Here is a 23,013-nt window from a genome sequence, read left to right as displayed (position 1 = left end):
TGGACAGGGAGGGGCTGGGTTGGAAGCTCCTCAGTTATTGTCCTGTAATACTGTAGTGCTATTGTTTTTAAAATTTAATTTACCATTGTCTCTGAACACAAGAATGAAATATTCTTGTAAATATTTTTATTATGAATAAAGTTTATTTTGGATTAAAAACACCGCTATCATGTCGTCTGTCATCCTTTTTCGCTTCAAAGAGAAAAGCCCTAGTTCACTGAACCTTCCCTCACAGGATAATATGAGGGAAAGGTGAAAGACAACATATTTGTTCCTTCCAGCTCCTGGTTCCAGCCAACCAAAATGCCACGGATCCATGCACTCTGTCCAAGTTTTCTGAGGATACAAGGCTGGGTGTGTCTGTAGGTTGTGGGGAAGGTGCAGAGGGAGGGAGTTGAACAAGTGAAGATGTGCGAGATGGAAGACAGTACGGCAAAGTGTCGAGAAAAAGGAAGTGTTTGCTGTGACCTGCTTTTCCTGGCAAAGCATTAACATACCGAAAGAAATCAGAAATGTAAACACAATGAACACACTAAATACTATTTCTGGGGTCCTAGTTACGGTGACTTGAAGTGGCGCAGCTTGATGGAAACGATCACATATTCATATTTTAGCCTGCTACAGCTAAAAACCACAACTGCATCTAAGGTGCGTACAGTCAGTAGCAATGTTTTAATGCAATTAAATGATCTATTGCTGCTAAAAACCAATGGAAATAGATCCAGCAATGGTGATGGAAACAAGGTAGTTGCAGTGGGCTAATTGTGCGTTTAAAAAAATGAGGTTTTTGGTTCTCAATGCTGACTATCTTGCTGGCAAATGTGCAGTCTCTGGTAAATAAAATTGAAGATCTCGGAGCTAGGGGACATTAGGACCACTTGCATCTTTTGTTTCACGGAATCTTGGTTAACCTATTGTGGTGAACTACATATACCTGTCTAGACACGATCCCCCGCTGACTGCCCTCAGTCTCCAGGATGTAGTATGGTGGTCAATTGCTGCTTGTTTTTTCTTCCAGTCAATAAAAGCCTATATCTCACCTCACGTCTCAGAGAGTTATTGATGGTGCATCACCTATATTCTGCCAAGATAGGATTGCTAAGTCTTTTAAAGCCAAAGGCAGGGGGTTTTGCTTCATAATCAATTCCTCGTGGTGTACAAACATGGCAGTACTGTCCCAATCCTGTTCAGCTGATCTGGAACACCTTGTGATTAAGTGCCAGGCATCTTACCTGTCACAGGAGATTTTAGCCATCATTTTGGTAGCCATGTACATTCCACCTCAGGCCGATGTCCAGCAGGCTCTAGGCAAGCTGAGCGATGTATCAACAGGCATGAAACAACACATCCTGATACCTTCCCCATCATTTTGGGGGATTTTAATAAGGCCGAATTGGAAAATAATTACTATCAATAAATCACTTTTAGTACCAGAGGAAACAACACACTGGACCACTGTTATACCACCATCAAGAGTGCTTACTGTACTATTCCACGCCATGCTTCAGCAAGTCTGATCACCTGGCTATACTTCTACTCCCTGAGTGTAGGCAGAGACTTAAGGCTGCAGCACCAGTAGTGAGGAACAAGAAGGTATGGACCAGGGAGGCACAGGACCGCTTACAGGACTGCTCTGAATTGGTGGACTGGATTGTATTAAGGATTCATCTTTGAGTGTCGATGAATATGCTGCAGTTGTCACCGACTGCATTAAAATCTGCGTGGATGAGTGTGTGCCTATGGAAACTTACTGTACGTTACCAAACCAAAAGCCGTGAATGAACCAGGAGGTTCGTGGTCTGCTGAATGCTAGATCTGTGGCATTTAAGCCTGGTGACCCAGGTCTGTACAAGAAAGCCAGGTAGGACTTGGCAGAGAGCTATTTCAAGAGCGAAGAAGCAATTCCAAGCGAGGTTGGAGGCAACATCAGATGCATGTTAACTCTGGCAGGGCTTGCAGGACATTACTTCCAACAAAGCAAAACCCAATAGCATAAATGGCAGCAATGCTTCACTGCCAGATGGACTCAATGCCTTTTATGTTTGCTTTGAAAACTACAGCTGTGAGGATCTGTGCAGCACCCAGTAACGCTGTGACCCTGTGTCGGTATCTCAGATGCCGGCATCAAGCTGTCTTTCAGGAGGGTGAACCCTTGCAAGACAGCAGGCCCTGATGGAGTACCTGTTAAGGCGCTGAAAACTTGTGCCAACCAACTGGCAGGGATATTCAAAGAGACTTTCAATCTCTCACTGCTATGGTCTGAAGTACCCACCTGCTTCAAAAGGGCAACAATTCTACCAATGCCCAAAAAAATCAGTGTGAGCCGCCTTAACGACTGTCGTCCAATAGCACTCACATCTATGGTGATGAAATGCTTTGTGAGGTTGGTCATGACTAGAATCAACTTCTGCTTCAGCAAGGACCTGGACCCACTGCAGCTTGCCTGTCGCCACAGTAGGTCTACAGCAGACGCAATCTCAATGGCTCGCCACATGGCCTTGGATCACTTGGACAATATAAATACTTATGTCAGGATGCTGTTCCTTGACTATAGCTCAGTGTTTAAAATCATCATTCCTACAATCCTGATCGAAAAGCTACAGAACCTGGGCCTCAGTATATCCCTCTTCAACTGGATCCTTGACTTCCTAACCGGATGCACAACAACTCCGGCAGGGTTTGCAAGACATTAAGTCCTACAAAGCAAAACCCAATAGCATGAATGGCAGCGATGCTTCACTACCAGATGATCTCAATGCCTTCTATGCCCGCTTTGAAAGGGGAAAAATAGCTACTGCTGTGAAGATCCCTGCTGCACCTGATGACCCTGTGATCTCTGTCTCAGAGGCCGATGTTAGGCTGTCTTTAAAGAGGGTGAACATCGCAAGGTGGAAGGTCCCGATGGAGTACCTGGTAAGGCTCTAAAAACCTGTGTCAACCAACTGGTGGGAGTATTCAAGAATATTTTCAACCTCTCTCTGCTATGGGCGGAAGTTTCCACTTGCTTCAAAAAGGCAACAATTATACCAGTACCTAAGAAGAACAATGTGAGCTGCCTTAATGACTATCACCCAGTAGCACTCACATCTACAGTGATGAAATGCTTTGAGGAGGTTGGTCATGACTAGACTGAACTCCTGCCTCAGCAAGGATCTGGACTCATTGCAATTTGCCTATCATCACAATAGGTCAATGACAGATGCAATCTCAATGGCTCTTCATCCTCGACTTCCTAACCGGAAGACCCACAATCTGGCGGATGGGTGATAACATATCCTCCTCACTGACAGTCACCACTGGTGCATTTCAGGGGTGTGTGCTTAGCCCACTGCTCTACTCTCTCTATACCCATGACTGTGTGGCAAGGCATAGCTCAAATACCATCTATAAATTTGCTGATGATACAACCATTGTTGGTAGAATCTCAGATGGTGACAAGAGGGTGTACAGGAGTGAGATATGCCAACTAGTGGAGTGGTGTCGCAGCAACAACCTGGCACTCCACGTTGGTAAGACGAAAGTGCTGATTGTGGACTTCAGGAAAGGTAGGATGAAGGAACACATATCAATCCTCATAGAGGGATCAGAAGTGGAGAGAGTAAGGAGTTTCAAGTTCCTGGGTGTCAAGATCTCTGAGGACCTAACCTGGTCCCAACATATCACAGTTATAAAGAAGGTAAGACAGCGACTATACTTCATTAGGAGTTTGAAGAGATTTGGTATGTCAACGAAAACACTCAAAGACTTCTATAGATGTACAGTGGGGAGCATTCTGACAAGCTGCATCACTGTCTGGTGTAGTGGGGGTGGGGAACCTACTGTACAGGACCGAAGGAAGCTGCTGAGGGCTGTAAGTTTAGTCATCTCCATCTTGGGTACTAGCCTACAAAGTTCTCAGGATATCTTCAAGGAGTGGTGTCTCAGAAAGGCAGCGTCCATTATTAAGGACCTCCAGCACCCAGGACATGCTCTTTTCTCACTGTTATCACCAGATAGGAGATACAGAAGCCTGAAGGCACACACACTCAGCGATTCAGGAACATCTTCTTCCCCTCTGCTATCCAATTCCTAAATGGACATTGAACCTGTGAACACTACCTCACTTTTTTAATATATATTATTTGTTTTTTGCCTGAGTTTTAATCTATTCAATATACATACAGTGTAATTTATTTATTTATTTTTTCTCTTCTGCATTATGTATTACATTGAACTACTGCTGCTATGTTAACAAATTTCACAACATATGCCAGTGATGTTATACCTGATTCTGATGGTAAAGTAATGAGTGACATAGGTGGGGTAGACCATGATGAAGCCACTCTCAGGGTGGAGGAGCAACATCACATATTCTAACTAGGTAGCCTCGAACCTAATGGCATGAGCATTGATTTCTCCTTCCAGTAATTCTTTTCTCTCCTTTAATTTTTTACCCTTCCCACCTTCCCTCTTCTTCTATTCACCATTCTGGCCTCTTGCCTCTTCTCCTCACCTGTTTATCACTTACCTCTGGTGCCTTTCCTTCTCTTTCTCCCATGATCCACTCCCCTTTCAGCTATTTAGTTGAATGGGACCCTGAGATTAACAGCAGTCCTGGTAAAGTGAATGGCAGGGGAGCTATATGACAAGCTGACCGGCCACTATTTTTTATTTCTGATATTCCAATGATCCCAGTATGTGCACCCTCTTCCCACTGATCCCAATGAATTTACTTGACCCACTGATCCCAGTGTATTTACTCTCCCCACTGATCCCAGTGTATTTACCGTCCCCACTGATCCCAGTGTATTTACTCTCCCTGATCCCAGTGTATTTACTCTCCCCACTGATCCCAGTGTATTTACCGTCCGCACTGATCCCAGTGTATTTACTCTCCCCACTGATCCCAGTGCATTTACTCTCCCCACTGATCCCAGTGTATTTACCGTCCGCACTGATCCCAGTGTATTTACTCTCCCCACTGATCCCAGTGTATTTACTCTCCTCACTGATCCCAGTGTATTTACTCTCGCCCTGATCCCAGTGTATTTACTGTTTGTCTCCCCACTTTTCCAGCCCTGTCTGCAGTGCCCACAGATCGCTGTGTGTAGGAATTCTGGATGTTGGTGAGTAAACATTTTTCATCTTAATTGTGCGACTGTTATAGCAGTGCCTTTCTTTTGCAGTAGTTAGTATTGCTATTGAGTTCTTGAATGCTAGCCTTTCTCTATAAATGTGCTCCTATCCCAGTGGTCCACATGTACAGGTGTCTCCCCCTTTTCAAAGATAGAACGTTCCTATGAAACCTTTCTTAAGTTGAAATGGTGTAAAGCGAAGAACCATTAATTTATATGGGAAACATTTTTGTAAAAGCGAAAATCCTCTTTGTAATGTGAAAACAGGTTACTAATGTAGGTCTTTTGTAAAAGCAAAGTGGCGTAAAGGGAACATTCGTAAAGTGGGGTCACCTGTATTTATTCTCACCCTCAATGGTGTCAGAGTGTTTACTCTCTCCCCACTGATCCCAGTGTATCCTTTCCTATAGCTGCTCTATCACTGATGTAAGCCTCACTGGTCTGTAATTTCGAGGACTTCCTTTCTTCTACAGCAACCTGTCAATCCTCCAGGAAGTCATTTGCAGTTAGAGGGGAATAAAGATCTTGGCTAAGGCTCTAGCAATCTTATGTCTTGCCTCCCTGTATATTTCTTCGGCCTTGGGGACTCGCCCAGCGTAACATTCTTTAGGAGACCACCTTTTCTGTTTGCATGCTCTTTTCCCTTTTTCTCCCCATGTCGTTGTGCCAATGTGCATCACAACCTCTGGTTGCTCATCCTCCCCCTTGAGAAAGTCCTGCAGCCACTCAGAGACATCCTCGGCCTTGGAACTGAGGAGGCAATACACCGTCCTGGAGTTTCTTCTGCTACCACAGAATCCCTTGTCTTCCTGCAGTCAAGCCTTCTATAACTATAGTCCCAGTCTGACTTCACCCTTCCCCATTGTGGCCGAACCAGAAGTGGTGCCACAGACCCAGCTGCTTCTGCTGCTTTCACCTGAACGGTCATCCTCCCCTAGTAGTATCTAAAGTGGTACACTTGTTTCCGAGCTGATTGGCCATAGGGGAATCCTGCCCTATCAGTTTACCCCCACTGCCTTTCCTCGTGGTCATCAGTATTACCCAAATTGTGAATGTATATTACAAATGGTGAGGGTACAGAAGCAGAATTAGGCCATTTAGGCCATCGAGTCTGCTCCGCCATTTCATTGTGGCTTGTCCATTTTCACTCTTAACTCCATTCTTCTGCCATCTCCCCATAACCCTTATGCCCTGACTAATCAAGAATCTATCAACCTCCACCTTAAATAGACTCAATGACTTGGCCTGTGCAGCTGCCTGTGGCAATGACTTCCACAGATTTGCCACTCTCTGGCTCAGGAAATTCCTCCTCATTTCCATTCTAAATGGATGCCTTTCTTTTCTGAGACTGTGTCTTCTGGTCCTAGAATCTCTCACTATGAAACATCCTCTCCACTTTCACTCTGTCTAGGCCTTTCAACAATCAATTGATTTCAATGGGATCCCTCCTCATTCTTCTGAATTCCAGTGAGTAGAGAGCCAGAACCATCAAACGCTTCTCATACAATAACCTTTCCATTCCCAGAATCGACTCCCGTGAATCTCCTCTGGACCTTTTCCAATGCCAGCACACCCTTTCTTAGATAAGGGGCCGAAGACTCCTCACAAGACTCTAAATGAGCAAGCTGAACCTATAATCTGTTGCATTTCAAAGAATGAGAGGTGAGCTCATGAGAACATGCACATCTTGTTAGGAAAGTGAGGGTGGATGCGGAGCTGATATTTCCTCTGTCTGTAGTGTCTAAAGTTTTGAATGGCAGACAGACTCACCGAAGTCCATCCACAATGCTCTGGGTACCAGGTGACCAAGACACACAGATATACAGTGGTGAATACTGTTGGGGGAGGAAAGAACCAGTGCAGCACAGTACTCCAAGGGAATTCTCATCAGTGTGTTATAAAACCTCAGCATTACATCCTTGCTTTTATATCCTAGTCCTCTTGAAATGATAGATAGATAGATAGATAGATAGATACTTTATTCATCCCCATGGGGAAATTCAACTTTTTTCCAATGTCCCATACACTTGTTGTAGCAAAACTAATTACATACAATACTTAACTCAGTAAAAAATATGATATGCATCTAAATCACTATCTCAAAAAGCATTAATAATAGCTTTTAAAAAGTTCTTAAGTCCTGGCGGTTGAATTGTAAAGCCTAATGGCATTGGGGAGTATTGACCTCTTCATCCTGTCTGAGGAGCATTGCATCGATAGTAACCTGTCACTGAAACTGCTTCTCTGTCTCTGGATGGTGCTATGTAGAGGATGTTCAGAGTTTTCCATAATTGACCGTAGCCTACTCAGCGCCCTTCGCTCAGCTACCGATGTTAAACTCTCCAGTACTTTGCCCACGACAGAGCCCGCCTTCCTTACCAGCTTATTAAGACGTGAGGCGTCCCTCTTCTTAATGCTTCCTCCCCAACACGCCACTACAAAGAAGAGGGCGCTCTCCACAACTGACCTATAGAACATCTTCAGCATCTCACTACAGACATTGAATGACGCCAACCTTCTAAGGAAGTACAGTCGCCTCTGTGCCTTCCTGCACAAGGCATCTGTGTTGGCAGTCCAGTCTAACTTCTCGTCTAACTGTACTCCCAGATACTTGTAGGTCTTAACCTTCTCCACACATTCTCCATTAATGATCACTGGCTCCATATGAGGCCTAGATCTCCTAAAGTCCACCACCATCTCCTTGGTCTTGGTGATATTGAGACGCAGGTAGTTTGAGTTGCACCATATCACAAAGTCCTGTATCAGTTTCCTATACTCCTCCTCCTAACATTGCATTTGCCTTCTTCACCACTGACTCAACCAACAAACTAACTTTTCGAGAATCCTGCACAAGGACTCCCAAGACCCTTTGCACCTCAGATTTTTCAGTGATCTGCCCGTTTAGAAAATTGTCTATGATTTTGTTCCTTCTATCACAGGTTATACACTGTATTCCATCTGCCGCTTCTTTGCCCATTCTCCTAATCTGCCTAAGTCCTTCTGCAGCTTCCCTGCTTTCTCAATACTATCTACCCCTCCACCTATCTTTGTATCATCTGCAACTTTGACCACAAAGCTATCAATTCCATCATCCAAGTCATTGATATATAATGTAAAAGAAGAGGACCTAACACTGACCCCTGCAGAACACTACTAGTCACTGGCAGTCAACTAGAAAAGGCTCCTTTTATTTCCACTCTTTGCCTCATGCTAGTTAGCCAATCTTCTATCTGTGCTACACATACAACATGCTAGAAGAACTCAGCAGGCCAGGCAGCATCTATGGAAAAAATTACAGTTGACGTTTCAGGCTGAAACCATTCATCAGGATGCCCAAAACTTTGACTACTTTCTCTTTTCCATAGATGCTGCCTGGCCTGCTGAGTTCCTCCAGCATTTTGCGTGTGTTGCTATAATTTCCTTTCTTATGCCTCCCTCCCTTCTTGAAGAGTTAAGAAACTACAAGGGTAAAAAGATGGCGGCACATATACACGCAGTGGCCCCTCTGGAGCCAACCAAAGGTAGTTTGTTAAGTGTGTTTTTATACATAGTAAGACTATTCTTGACTCCAATAACTATGTGTGCAGCAGTTCTAGTGCATCAGTAAGCTGCTCATTGTTTGGAGTAGCCAGCCGGGGAGTTTGAGTTGGGCTGTCGGGCTACAGGAGAAGCCGGACTGTGTTCCAAAGAGCTGACCTAGGTGCAGACCATGCAGCTGCCTGCTACTCAGAGGCACCGGAGCTGGTGGCTTCGAGTTGGTGTGAAGGCGATGTGTAGTGAAACTGTGTATGACTGTCTTGGACAGGGGTGACTACCTCCTCATAGCTTCTATCTGTCACCCCTTCAGTTTCCCGTATGAGCCGAAGGTTCATCATTTTGGAACCAATTTGCTAACTTGCCTGAAGTAGTGTGGGACGTCATCTTCAGGATTAATTATGCTTATATTAGTGTTGATTTATTATGGTCACATATACCAAGATACAGACAAATCTTGTCTTGCATACTGTTCACACAGATCAAATCATTACACAATGTATTGGACAAGGCAAAACAGTAACAATACCAAATAAAGTGTAACAGCTACAGAAAAAGTGCAGTGCAGGTAAACAATGCAATACAAGATCATAACGAGGTAGATTAAGAGGTTGAGTCCATTTTATTGTACACGAGGTCCATTTAAGAGTCAGGGAACAGTGGGGTTGAAGTTGACCTTAAGACTGGTGGTACATGCTTTCAAGCCATCTGTTGCCTGATGGGAGGGTGTGAGAAGATAGAAACGTCTGAGGTAGTAGGGGTCCTTGATTGTGTTGGCTGCTTTACTGAGACAGCGAGAAGTATATACAGAGTCCACAGAGTGGAGGCTGTCAACTCTCTGCAATTCCTTGTGGCTCTGCAAGATCAAAGAGCAGGACCTCTAAACTCATAATCTCTGGATTACTTCCAGTGCCACACGCTGAATGTAGGACTAGTTTACATAAATTTGGAGTGATCGGGAAAAATGTAAAAGAGAAGGAGGCTTTCATTATGAGTGAAGGAGAGAGTCACTGCAGTAATGAGGGAAGATGTCTGAGTTAATACTACAGGCCTCCCTCTAGTCTAGTGGTCACCAACCTTTTTAAGCCCAAGATCCCCTACCTCAGCCTTAGTGAAAGGCAAGATTGACCCCGAATTGATTAGTTACACACATGCGTACCGGAGCAGAAAAGACCAGAAGTAAAACCCAGCAACCCGGAAGTAGAAATACTGTACGAACACCAGGAGCCACCACCCTTTTTTTGCACCGCGGGCTGGTTTAATATTGACAATACTCTTGCAGACCGGCCGACGGGGGGTGTTAAACACGATCGGAATACAGCGATACTCGAAGCAGGTTCCTTATGTCCAGTCTATTCTGCAATTTAGTTTTCGCGGCTCTCAGCACTTAGCTGCTGTCCCGCTTGCTCACGTTTTTTCCGCTGAAAAAACTCAACGGGTTTGTCTTTAAGTGCAGGGTGCTTGGACTCAGGGTGCCGAAGCAGTTTTGAGGGCTTCATTGCCTCATTAGATAGCCTCCGGGCCCAAACTCCAGCCGCTCGCCCGCCTGCCGCCAGACGCCTTGGCCAGGTGCGGCTGTTCCCGTGCCAGGGCCGCGGCGGTTGCAGTTCGGAGAGAGTGACCAACCGACTGAGCAAGGAGTGTGACGGTGCGCCTGCCCTGTTTGTAGGATCTATCGGCCGACAAAAGTTTGGCTGGAGGGCTGTTTTTCAGTGGATCGCAGCGAGGTAGCTGCTCTGCTATTTACGAAAGCCTGAGCCCGAATTAGGTCGTCTGTGAATATTTTAGCACCGGGTTCCTCACAAACATTCAGTGTGCTAAACAGGTTCAGAGCCGGCGCCCATCTGTCCGCGCTCCAGGCCAGTAGCAACGGCACTTCTCACCGGCCGCATGAAGCAGCCAGTTACCCGAGGCCAACCAATGATCGCTGACGCGCTTGGGTAATGACCTCGCATGTATTCAAGTTCAACAGTAGGCGTGACAGGGAATGAGGAAGGTGCAGCTGACTCATATCATTTCATACCGCCAAATCATATCTTTTCCAGTGGTTGGGGACCACTGAAGTACACTGTAGTGTGTGGCGGGGGAGCTACATGCATGCGCACTGGGCAGAAAGAATGGAACTAAAACCCCACAACCCAGAAGCAATCTCTCAACAGTATTTGTGTATTTATTTTTCTTTTTTCTTCGGGATCTGCTGGGAAATTCTCAAAGATCGACGGGTTGGCGACCACTACTCTAGTTGGTGGGAGAAAGGAATTAAGTGTTTGTGGAATGCGTGATATTAGGAGATTGTGTTGATAGTGGAGTTTGCCAAGGGGATCTTGCTCAGTTAGGGAAGTGGGCTAAGGAATGGCAAATGAATTTCAACATAGGTAAGTGTGAAGTGATGCATTTTGGAAACTCAAACCAGCATTGGACTTGTACTATAAGTAGGCACCGGGGAGTGTTATGGAACAGAGAACTCTAGGAGTACAAGTACATGTTTTGTTGAAAGGAGCGTTACAGGTAGACTGGGTGGTAAAAAAGTCGTTTAGCACACTGGCCTTCATCAGTTAGGGCACTGAGTATTGGAGATGGGACATTATGTTGCAGTTGTATAGGTCATTAAGTCACCCTGTTATAAGACTCGAATTAAACTCAAAATAGTGTAGAAAAAATTTATGAGGATGTTGCAAGGTCTAGAGGGCCTGAGTTATAGGGAGAGGTGGGCCAGGCCAGGTCTTTATTCTTGGAGAATAAGGGTCGACCTTATAGAGGTTTATAAAATCACGAGAGGCATAGATAAAGTGGGTGGTAGCAGTCTTTTTCCCAGGAGAAGAGAGTCCAGAATTGAGAGGCATTGATTTTGGGTGAGGCGGAAAGATTTAAAAGGTACTTGAGGGGCAACTTTTTCATGTGTTAGTGATTCTGTGGAATGAGCTCCCAGAGGAAGTGGTTGAGAACGGTACAATGGTACAATGGTATCATGTAAGAAACACTTGGATAGGTACATGGAGGGTTAAGGATAGGGGCCAAACACAACAAATTGGAACCAGCTGAATGGGCACCATGGTTGGCATAGACTCATTGTGCTGAAGGGCCGATATTGGTGCAATATTGCTCTATGATTCTAGATATGTAAACCAATGAGAGAGACAGAATTACAATAATAGGGGATTTGAACTTCCATAGTTTAGAAAGGGCAAAAGGATTAGACAGGGCAGAATTTTTATAATGCATCCAGAAGTGATTTTAGTACTGGTACATATAGTCGCACTTGGTAAGGGATGAGACCTAATCCCAGGTATCAAAGGAAGGCAAATGGTTGAAATATCAGTGGGCAAGTGCTTTGGGGATAGTGACCATAGCTGAAAATTTCATATTTATGTGAAGGGACAAACACAGTCCAGAAACTAAGGCTGAATTTAATATCACTGTTTATCTATATGCACCAAAGAGAAAGCTGTTGTAGTTGGAGATGTCTAGAGCATGTTAAGAACATAGACCATAGAACAATACAGTGTAGGAACAGGCCCTTTGTCTCACAATGTTGTGTCAAATTAACCAAATGAGTAATCAGATGTCCAACTAAATGGATCTGTTCTGCCTCACAATTTCCATTTCCTTCACTCTCTGCACATCCACGTGCCTATCTAAGAGCCTCATGAACAATCTACCATGTCTGCCTCCACCACCACACCAAGTAGCACATTCCAGGTGTCGTTGCTGAATAACTCGTCTCTGAAAACTCACACTCGTTCCTTAGACACACTTTATTTACTTATGCATAGGGAGAGCAGCATGGCCCATCACCACACTGTTCAGAAGTTTGAACAAAGAAATGCCACTTTGAGACAGAAAGTGAATAGTTGAATGCCGATACTAACCAATTGGAAACACTGTGGATATTGAGATTCCTTATTTTCAAGCTCAATCATCAATCACTGTACAATAATACAGGTATTAATAGCTAATAGAATCTACATGTTAAAGGCCAATAATACTTCAGAATTAGTAAAGTAATACCAATAGTAAGTGTTACTCTAGATTTCTTTGCATCCTTATTCACACATTGGATGTTTGACTGTCTTTGTGGTGTGGTGCTTATTGTGTTTCTTTGTTTTGTAGCTGCCTGCGAGAAGATAAATCCCAAGGTTGTATAGGGATACATACTTTGATAATAAATGTACTTTGGCTTTGAACTATTTTGTCTTGGTGTGCCAAATGGCTCCAGTCCACTGCTGTGCAAAGGAGATCTATGCTCTTCAAGCAATTCTCTACCAGGGTTAACTGTACATTATTTGTAAAGTATCCATGCCTGCACATTATCTGAGCTTTTGCATTGTCACAACTTCCACACAGGCACCCAGCACTCATTTAAAAAAGACCTGCCCCCTACATCTCCTTTGAACTTACTTCCTCTCACCTTTAATACATGCCCTCTGCTATTACATTTTTTAATTCTGGGAAAAAGATACTGGCTATCTATCTATGCCTCTCATAATCTTATAAACATTTATCAGATCTCCCCTAAGCCTCTGCCACTCCAGAGAAAACTACCAATTGAATCGCTAGGCCTGATGAGATGTGCTCCAAGCTGCAAGGGAGGGGATTATTGGGATGCTGGTGGACAGATTTAAATCATCTGGATGAACTCAGCAGGTCGGGCAGCATCCGTTGAAACGTTTCGGGCCGAGACCCTTTGTCAGGACTGAAGAAGGAAGGGACAGGGGCCCTATGAAGAAGGTGCCAGGTGAAAAACCAGTCAGAGGAAAGATCAAGGGGTGGGGGAGGGGAAGCAGGGACGGGATAGGCAGGAGAGCTGAAGAAGGAATGTAAGGGGAAAGCACTGTGGGTAGTAGAAGAAGGCAAAATCATGAGAGAGGTGATAGGCAACTGGAAGAGGAGGCAGAGTGAAAGTGGGATTCCCTGCCTCTCCCTTCCCCCATCCCACTTTCACTCAGCTACTTCTTCTACTACCCATAGTGCTTTCCCCTTACATTCCTTCTTCACCTCACCTGCCTATCCCCTCCCTGCTTCCCCTCCCCCACCCCTTGATCTTCCTCTGATTGGTTTTTCACCTGGCACATTCTACCTTCCCCCGCCTTCTTTATAGGGCCCCTGCCCCCTCCTTCTTCAGTCCTGACGAAGGGTCTCGGCCGGAAACATTGACTGTTAGTTTCAACGGATGCTGCCCGACCTGCTGAGTTCCTCCAGTTTGTTTGTACGTGTTGGTTTGACCACAGCATCTGCAGTGTACTTTGTGTTCAGATTTAAATCATTGTTGGCCACAGGTGAGGTACCAGATAACTCGAAGACAAGAAAAATTGTGTGAAGGATTTTGTGCATGATGACTGGGTAATTATAAGGCAGTAAGCATCTGTATTGGTGAAATTATGGAAAAAATATTTTGAAAGACAGGATTTATCTATTGGAGTTAATCTAAGGTAATCAGCACAAACATGTTAGTGGGAGGTGCCCTCTGACTAATGTTTCTTTTTGAAGAGATAAATATATTGATGAGGAAATGTCAGTGATATAGTCTTCATGGATTTCAGTAAGGCCCTGATAAGATCCCATATGGTATATTAGTGCAAAAGATTAAATCTCAGGTAAATTGGCAAATTGGATCCAAGTGGTAGCATAGCTATTAGTGCACCACTATTACGGCTTAGGACATTGGACTTCGGAGTTCAATTCTGGTGTGGTCTGTAAGGAATTTGTACGTCCTTCTTGTGAATGTGTGGGCTTCCTCTGGGTGGTCTGGTTTCCTCCCACTTTCCAAAGACGTACCACTTAGTAGGTGAACTAGTCATTGTAAATTGTCCAGTGATTATACTAGGGTTAAATGGGTGGGTTGCTGGGCTGGAAGGGCCTGTTCCACGCTGAATCCCTAATAAAAATAAAATAAAATTAAAAATTGGCTTGGTCATAGGAGACAGAGGGCGAGTTTCGGCCCGAAACGTCGTCACTACCTCCTCCCATAGATGCTATCTGGCCTGCTGAGTTCTGCCAGTATTTTGTGTTTTTATTTATTTCCAGCATCTGCAGATTCACTTGTGTTGCAATGGTGCAGATCACTTTTGTGACTGGAAGCCGGTGACCAGTAATGTACGAAAGTATCAGTGCCTAGATCCCTGCTGTTTGTTGTACACTAAAGTGTGAATGTAGGAGGTATGATTAGTAAATCTGCAGATGACATAGATTAGTGGTGTTGTTGATAGTGCGGAGGGCAGTTGTAGAGTACAGAATTATGAATCTCGGAGATACAAGATACTACAGATGCTGGAACCTGGAGCAACACACTAAGTGCTGGAAGAACTCAGTGGGCCACATGCCATCTCTGGAGAGCAATGGATCTGTATTTTGGTTCACGGACACAGCCCTCCCCGCCATCGAGACACCTTGAAAAAGTGGTGCCCCAGGAAGGTGGCATCCATCACAAAGGACCCTCACCACCTGGGGCACGCCTTCTTACCTTCTTAACGTTAATACCATTGTGAGGGGGTACTGCAGCCTGAAGACCCACACTCAAATGTTTTAAGAACAGCTTCTTCCACTCTGCCATCAGATTTCTGCATGGTTCCTGAACCCACTATTCCTCTTTTATACTACTGTATTTAATTATTTAATGTAACTTACTGTAATTTTTATGTCTTGCACTGTACTACCACAAAAATACAAATTTCAATAATAATAATTTTTTTTCTGGTTTTGAGGGGAGATAGATGGTATGAAGAGGTGAGGGGAAGGGGTGTAGCAGGAGCTGGTCAGTAATAGGTGGATCTAGGTGAGGGAGGTGATAGAGTGTTGAGGGAAGAGGGATAGTGGGACTGATAGATGGTATGAAGAGGTGAGGGGAAGGGGTGTAGCAGGAGCTGGTCAGTAATAGGTGGATCTAGGTGAGGGAGGTGATAGAGTGTTGAGGGAAGGGGAAGAATGGAATGGATAGAAGCTGGGAAGAGTTTGGTGGAAGATGATGGGATCTGATAGGAGAGGATGGTGGAACATAAATTAAAGGGAGAGGGGATCCAGTGTGGGTGATGGGCAGATGGAGAGGGTGGAGGAGGCGAGGGAATAACCGATCAGTTTGAAACAGATTGACTGGCACCTTGTGCAGTTGGAATTTAGAGATACAGCCTTACAGGCCTGTGCTGCCCAACTATACCCATGTGACTAATTAACCTACCAACTTGCATGTCTTTGGAATGTGGGGGGAAGCCTGAGCACCCTGAAGAAACCCGCACGGTCGTGGGGCGAACGTATAAACTCCTCACAGTCAGCAGCAAGAATTGAATCCCAATTGGTGATTGCTGGTGCTGTAAAGCAATTGAGGTAACCGCTAAACTACGGTCTTACAGGTGGACTCCGAAGGTGACAGCAGAAGTAGGTAGGGTGATGGTGAGGGAAGCATACAGCATTTGCTTTCTTTCGGTGGAATGTAGAAAATAAGTACAGACCAGTCTTAGTAAAATTTATAAATCATTGGTTTAGCTACAGGTGGAGTATTGTGTGCGGTACTGTTTGCGACATTATAGAAATGATGTGGTAAGACTGGTGAGAGAATAGTATAGTTGTAGCATGATAGGAAAGATATAGAAAACATTTTGTGGGCACCACGGTATTGCAGCGGTTAACACAACACTGTTACAGCTCGGGGCAGATTTCAATTCTGACGACATCTGTAAGGAGTCTGTACGTCCTCTCTGTGGAATGCGTGGGTTTCCTCTGAGGAGTCCTCCCAGAGTCCAAAGACATCCCAGTTCATAGATTAATTGGTGCTTGTAAATTGTTCTATCATTAGGCTGGGTTAAATCAGGGACTGCTGGGCAATGTGGCTCTAAAGGTGCAGTGTGGTAGCAGCATTATATGATTGCTATAGTAAGATTGGTGAGGAGGAAAAGGAGATTCCATCAGGATGTTGGCTGGGGTGGAGCATATCAGTGGTGAGGAGAGACTGGATGGAATTACAACAGTACAGCACAGGAACAAAACTCAAAGCTCCAAGTACATTTATTTTCAATGCATGTATACAGTACACAAACTTGAGATCTCACTTTTTGAAAGGCAGTCACAAAACATAGAAACACAATAGAACCCTTTTTAAAAAAAATCCACACAAGACCATCAGACATCCAATGTGTGCAAAAAAAAGAACAAATCGTGTGCAAACGATAAAAAGTAAACAAGTAACATTAACCACAGAGTCCCCAAAGGTGAGTCCACGACTGAAGCATGTGAAGCCAGTTCAGGAGCCTGATGGCTACAGGCCACAGCCATGGAATCAGTTCAGCTCTGCCGATGGTTACAGCCACAGTTACAGAGTCAGCTCAGCACTGACATGCCTTGATCAAATCACGCTAGTAAAGAAAAAGTAAACAAAGCTGCATAGAGCATGACCTGCAGAGTCCCCGAACGTGAATCCACAGATGTAGAGCACTGAGGCGAGTGAAACTCATCCAACAGCCCAATAGCAGCAGGGCAACAATTGCTCTCGAACCTGGCGGGGTGGGACCCAAGACCTTCCACCCGACAGCAGTAGCAAGAAACGAGACGAGGGAGGCTGGCCAAATGCAAGCAGACGGCACAGAACACCTGTTTGTTTTCAGGTCTCGTCCTCAATGATTTTAATCTTGTCCAATGCTTTAATCGGTGTGGAGTAATGGAACTGACCACAGTTTGTGCCTGTCATGATTTGTGACGTAGCTAACCCTAGCAGTGGCTGTACCTGCACTTTCCGCTCTCATCCACACCGAATCCCTTAGGAGATCTCAAAAGCGCCAAATTGCTTAGACGGCTCAAAAATGCATCCTTAAAAGGGAAAGTACAGGTTGCAATCGATCACAGTTTAGAAGAAGTATACTTAGAAGAAGTTGTCGCCATTGGTCACTGGGGCCATCTTGCCCTTTGGCCCACAGTGACCGTGCCAGCGCTAATGCCAATTTAAGTTATTTCCATCTGCCTGCACATGAACTATGTTCCTCCATGCCCTGCTTGTTCATGTGCCTGTCTACATACCTCTTAAACATTGCTATTTGCATTCACCACCACCCCTGGTAACACATGCCAGGCATCTAACTCATTATGTGTTTAAACAAAAAACTGCCATGCAAATCTACTTTAAACTTTCTCCCTTTCATCTTAAATCTATGTCTTCTGGTATTTTATGTTCTCACCCTTGGAAAAAAAATCTCTTGACTATCTACCTTCTCTGTGTCTCTCATAATTGTATATACTTTGATCAGGTCTCCCCTCAGCCTCCAGTTCTCCAGAAAAAATAATCCGAGTTTATCCAACCTCTTGCGGCAAGGTATATGAATCATAACAGATTACCAGTCCACCCTGCTTGTCAATGACAGTGCAGCCTCCCTTTGTGATGGGCCGAATGCCTTCTGTGTATGATTTGATGCAATTAATGATGTGACATTGAGGGAAACCGCCTCTCCCCCTCGGGAGCAGCTACCCTGTCTGGTGACAGCTGAGTTGAGGAGGATTCTAGGCAGGGTAAACCTACACAAAGCTGCAGGGACGGACATCATACTAGGCCGGATGCTGAGAGTTTGTGCGATCGAGCTAACAGGTCTTAGCAGGCATCTGTAATGCCTCTTTAGAACATTCCACTGCAGGCTTCAAGGCAGCCACCATCATTCCAGTGCCCAAGAGAATGACTGTGACTGGATTAAATAACTACTGCCCTAAGACACTGATCTCAACAATCATGAAATGCTTTGAGCGGCTGGTAATGGATCGTATAAAATCCCACCTTCCAGCTACCTTGGGCCCTTTCCTGTTTGCCTACTGCCTAAACTAGTCCACTGATCATGTCATAGCCTTGGTCCTCCACTCCATCCTGTCCCACCTAGAAAGCAATGCCTCATACAGCAGGATGTGGGTTTTCGACTTCAATTCAGTGTTTAAAGCAATCATCTTTCAGAGGCTGGTGAGTAAACTGTCCTCATTGGTTCTCAACACCCCTCTCTGTAACTGGATCTCGGATTTCTCGATGGAAAGACCCCAGTCAGTCCGAGTTGGCAGCAACATCTCAAGCTCCATCACACTGAGCAGTGGTTCTCCTGAGGCTATGTGCTCAGGCCATTGCTGTTCACACTGCTGACTCTATGACTGCACTGCCAGATCCAGCTCAAACTGCATCATGAAGTTCGCTGAAGATGCAACAGTTGCTGGCCTCTCAGTAATAATGATGAATTAGCATACAGAGAGGAGGCTTGTCACATGTGTGAGAACAACAACTCAAGTTCAAGTTCACATGACTATATATGTGCGTGTGTGTGTGTGTGTGTGTGTGTGTGTGTGTGTGTGTATATATGTATATCAATATATATATTGATCTAGACAACATCATAGTAAACCTCTTCTGTACCTTCTCCAAAATCTCAATGTGAACAAGACAAAAGAGATGATTCAGGGAGACGCAGGTTGACCACACTTCATTGCACATCAATGGCTCTGCTGTGCAGAGAGTGAAGAGCACCAAGGTTCATTGGTGTGCACATAACAAATGATCTAACCTGAACTTACAACACATTAGCCAAGAAGGCAAAGTGGCATCTACATTTTCTGAGGATATTGAGGTGTGCAAGGCTCCCTGTCCCCCTTCTAACAGCTTTCTACAGGAGTACCATTGAGGATGTTCTGTGTGGTAAGGAAAAAGCTAGGTATCAGACTGCAAGACCCTACAGAGGATAATAAAACTCACTGACAAAATCACCGGGTTCCCCCCCCCCCACCTCTATTTGTGACATTTACTGGGAGTGTTGTATATGAAGTCTGAAGCATTGTTGCTTACCCACAGTCTATTTGACCCACTTCTGTCAGGAAGGAGGTACCAGAGTACAGGACTAGGACTGCCAGACTAGGTAACAGTTTCTTCCCCCAGGCTGTGAGACTAATGAATACCTGCCACCACTGAGATATCATTACTAGGATAGTACAATGTTTACTATACTGTTTACTATTTACCTGTGCTGTGTGCTTTATATACATTTTGAATTTTATTTAAGTAATTTATTTGTGGTCATATTTTGTTTTATGTCTAATATATATAAATATATAATATATAGTGGGTGCATTGTGCTCTGGAAGAATGTTGTTTTGTTTGGTTGTATATATGTACAGTCAAATATGAGCTTGAACCTGAAATTCTAGCTCAAACCCTCCAATCTAGACAACATCATAGTAAACATCTTCAGTACCCTTTCCAACATCTCCTGTAATGCAGTGACAAGAATTGAACACAATAGGCCAAGTGTGATCTACCAACGTTCTGTACAGCTGCAACATGAAGTGCCGACTTTTATTCCCAGTGCTCCACCTGATAAAGGCAACTATGCTGTATGCTTTCTTTACAGCTTTCAACATTCAAAGTAAATTTATTATTAAACATATATGTCACCAAATTCAACCCTGAGATTCATTGTCCTGCAGGCATTCATAGTAACTACAAAGAAACACAATAGAAACAATGAAAAATGCACACAAGATGGACAAGCAACCAATGTGCAAAAGACAACTAGCTGCAAATACAAAAAGAAAAAATACAAATTAATAATAAATAAGCATTAAATATCAAGAACATGAGATGAAGAGTTCTTGAAAGTGAGTCCATAGGTGTAGGAACAGTTCAGAGTTGGGGTGAATGAAGCTGATTGAAGTTATCCTTTTTGGTTCAAGAGCCTGATGATTTGAGGGGTAATAACTATTCTTTGAACCTGGTGGTATGGGTGCTGTAGCTCTTGTACCTCCTTCCTGATGGTAGCAGTGAAAAGAGAGCATGTCCATAAGACATAGGAGCAGAATTAGGCTATTTGACCCATCGTCTGTTCCGCTGTTTCATCATGGCTGATCCAATTTTCCTCTCAGCACCAGTCTCCTGCCTTCTCCCTGTGTCACTTCACACCCTGCCCAATCAAAAATCTGTCAACCTCTGCCTTAATTATACAAAGATTTGGCCTCTACAGATGCCTGTGGCAAAGAATTCCACAAATTCCCCACTCTCTGGTTAAAGAAATTCCTCCTCATCTCCATTCTATTCTGAGGCTGTGTCTTCTGGTCTTAGACTCTACCATCATAGGAAGCATCCTCTCCACATCCAGCCTATCAAGGCCTTTTACCATTCGATAAGGTCACCCCTCATTCTTCTGAATTCTAGTGAATACAGGCCCAGAGCTATGAAACGCTCCTCATATGGCAAGCCTTCCACTCTGGATTCATGTTCTTGAATCTCCTTTGAATCTTTTCCAGCTTCAGCTCATCCTCTCTAAGGTTAGATAAGATAAGATAAAACTGCTCACAATACTCCAAATAAGGCCTCTCCAGTGCTTTATAAAGTTTCAGCATTATATCCTTGCTTTAATATTCCAGTCCTCTTGAAATAAATGCTAACATTGCATTTGCCTTCCTCACCACAGACTCAACCTGCAAATTAACCTTTAGTGAGTCCTGTACAAGGACTCCTAACTCCACTTACACGTTATTTTTAGTATTTTCTCTCCATTTAGAAAACTGTCAACTCTTTCGTTTCTTCTTCTAAAGTGCATATCCATACACTTCCGGATACTATTTCATCTGCCATTTCTTTGCCCAGTTTCCTAATCTGTCTAAGTGTTGAAGATGTAGCCTCTCTACTTCCTCAAAACTACTTGGCCCTCCATCTATCTTCATATCATCTGCAAACTTTGTAAGAAAGTCCATTCCATCATCAAAATCATTGACATATAATGTAAAAAGAATTGGTCCCAACACAGACCCCTGTGGAACACCACTAGCCACTAGCATCCAACCAGAAAAGGTTTCTTTTATAAGAATATAAGAACGTAAGAAATAGGAGCAGGAGCAGGAGTAGGCCATCTGGCCCGTTGAGGTTGCTCCACTGTTCAATAAGATCATGGCTGTTCTGACCATAGACTCATCTCCACCTACCTGCCTTTTCCCCATAACCCTTAATTCCCCCACTATGCAAAAATCTATCCAAACTTGTCTTAAATATACTCACTGAGGTAGCCTCCACTGCTTCATTGGGCAGAGAATTCCATAGATTCATCATTCTTTGAGAAAAGCAGTTTCTCCTTATCTCTGTCCTAAGTTTACTCCCCTGAATTAAGAAGATTCTCACTCTTTGCCTCCTGCCACTCAGCCACTGCTTTATCCATGTTAGAATCTTTCCTGTAATGCCATGGTCTCGTAGCTTGTTTGGCAGCCTCATGTGTAGCACGTTGTCACAGGTCTTCTGAAATTCCAAGTACACAACATCAACTAATTTTCCTTTGTCAATCCTGCTTGTTATTTCTTCAAAGAATTCTAACAGATTTGTCAGGCAAGCTTATCCCTTGAGGAAACTACTCTGACTGTGGCCTATTTTATCATATGCCCCCAAGTACTCTGAGACCACATCCTTAATAATCAACTCAAACATCTTCCCAACCACTGAGGTCAGTTATCTTTCTTCTGCCTGGCTTTCTTCTTGAAAAGTGGAATTGCAATTTTCCAGACTTCTGGAACCATTCCAGAATCTAGTGACTCTTGCAAGATCATTACTAATGCCTCCATGATCTCCTCAGCCACCTCTTTCAGAACTCTGGGGTGTACACCGTCTGGTCTTGGTGGCTTATCTACTTCAGAACTTTCAGTTTCCCAAGAACCTTCTGTCTAGGCATAGTAACTTAACATGCTTCATGACTCCTGACCCCTGGAACTTCCACCATACTGCTAACGTTTTTCACAGTGAAGACTGATGCAAAATACTTATTCAGTTCATCCACCATTTTGTTGCCCCCATTACTACCTCTCCAGCATCATTTTCCAGTGGTCTGATATCCACTCTCATCTCTCTATTACACTTTATGAATCTGAAGAAACTTTTAGTATCCTCTTTAATATTAATAGCTAGCTTGGTTTCACATTTCATTTTTACTTTCTTTACGACTTAGTTGCCTTCTGTGGTTTTTAAAAGCTCTCAATCCTCTAACTTCCCACTAATTTTTGCATGATTATGTGCCTTCTCTTTGGCTTTTATGTTGACTTTGACTTCTTTTGGTAGCCACGGTTGTGTTGTCTTTCCTTTAGAATACGTCTTCCTCTTTGGGAAGTATATATCCTGTGCCTTCCAAATTGCTTCCAAGATTTCCAACCATTGCTGCCTGCTGTCATCTCTGCCAGTAATCTTTTCCATTCAATTCTGGTCAACCCCTCTCTCATGCCTCTGTAATTCCCTTTAATACTGATACATCTAACTTTAGCTTCTCCTTCTCAAATTTCAGGGTGAATTTGATCATTTTATCAGGATCAACCTGATTTTCCCAATCTACTTGCATATTGAAGTCTCCCATGACTATTGTAACACTGCCCTTTTAACAAGCATTTTCTA

At 43.9% G+C, this 23,013-nt stretch overlaps 1 protein-coding gene across 20 annotated transcripts in view; it reads left to right on the top strand.

The window, feature by feature from the left end:
• grik5 (glutamate receptor, ionotropic, kainate 5) overlaps positions 1–23,013 on the top strand; it is a 266,133-nt gene that overhangs the window by 38,385 nt on the left and 204,735 nt on the right. For 13 of the 20 annotated variants that reach the window (XM_073056128.1, XM_073056149.1, XM_073056256.1 and 10 more), the window contains one exon: positions 5,056–5,105. The gene's annotated coding sequence lies outside the window, so the exon portion shown is untranslated. Of the gene's footprint in view, positions 1–5,055; positions 5,106–6,639; positions 6,777–23,013 lie in introns of all 20 variants that reach the window. The other 7 variants (XM_073056213.1, XM_073056204.1, XM_073056137.1 and 4 more) reach the window with 1 other exon arrangement.

This window comes from Hemitrygon akajei, chromosome 1 (assembly GCF_048418815.1).
Source record: "Hemitrygon akajei chromosome 1, sHemAka1.3, whole genome shotgun sequence".
Lineage (NCBI taxonomy): Eukaryota > Metazoa > Chordata > Chondrichthyes > Myliobatiformes > Dasyatidae > Hemitrygon > Hemitrygon akajei.
The sequence above is the reverse complement of the archived record's forward strand: the minus strand, read 5'-3'. Positions and strand labels throughout refer to the sequence as shown.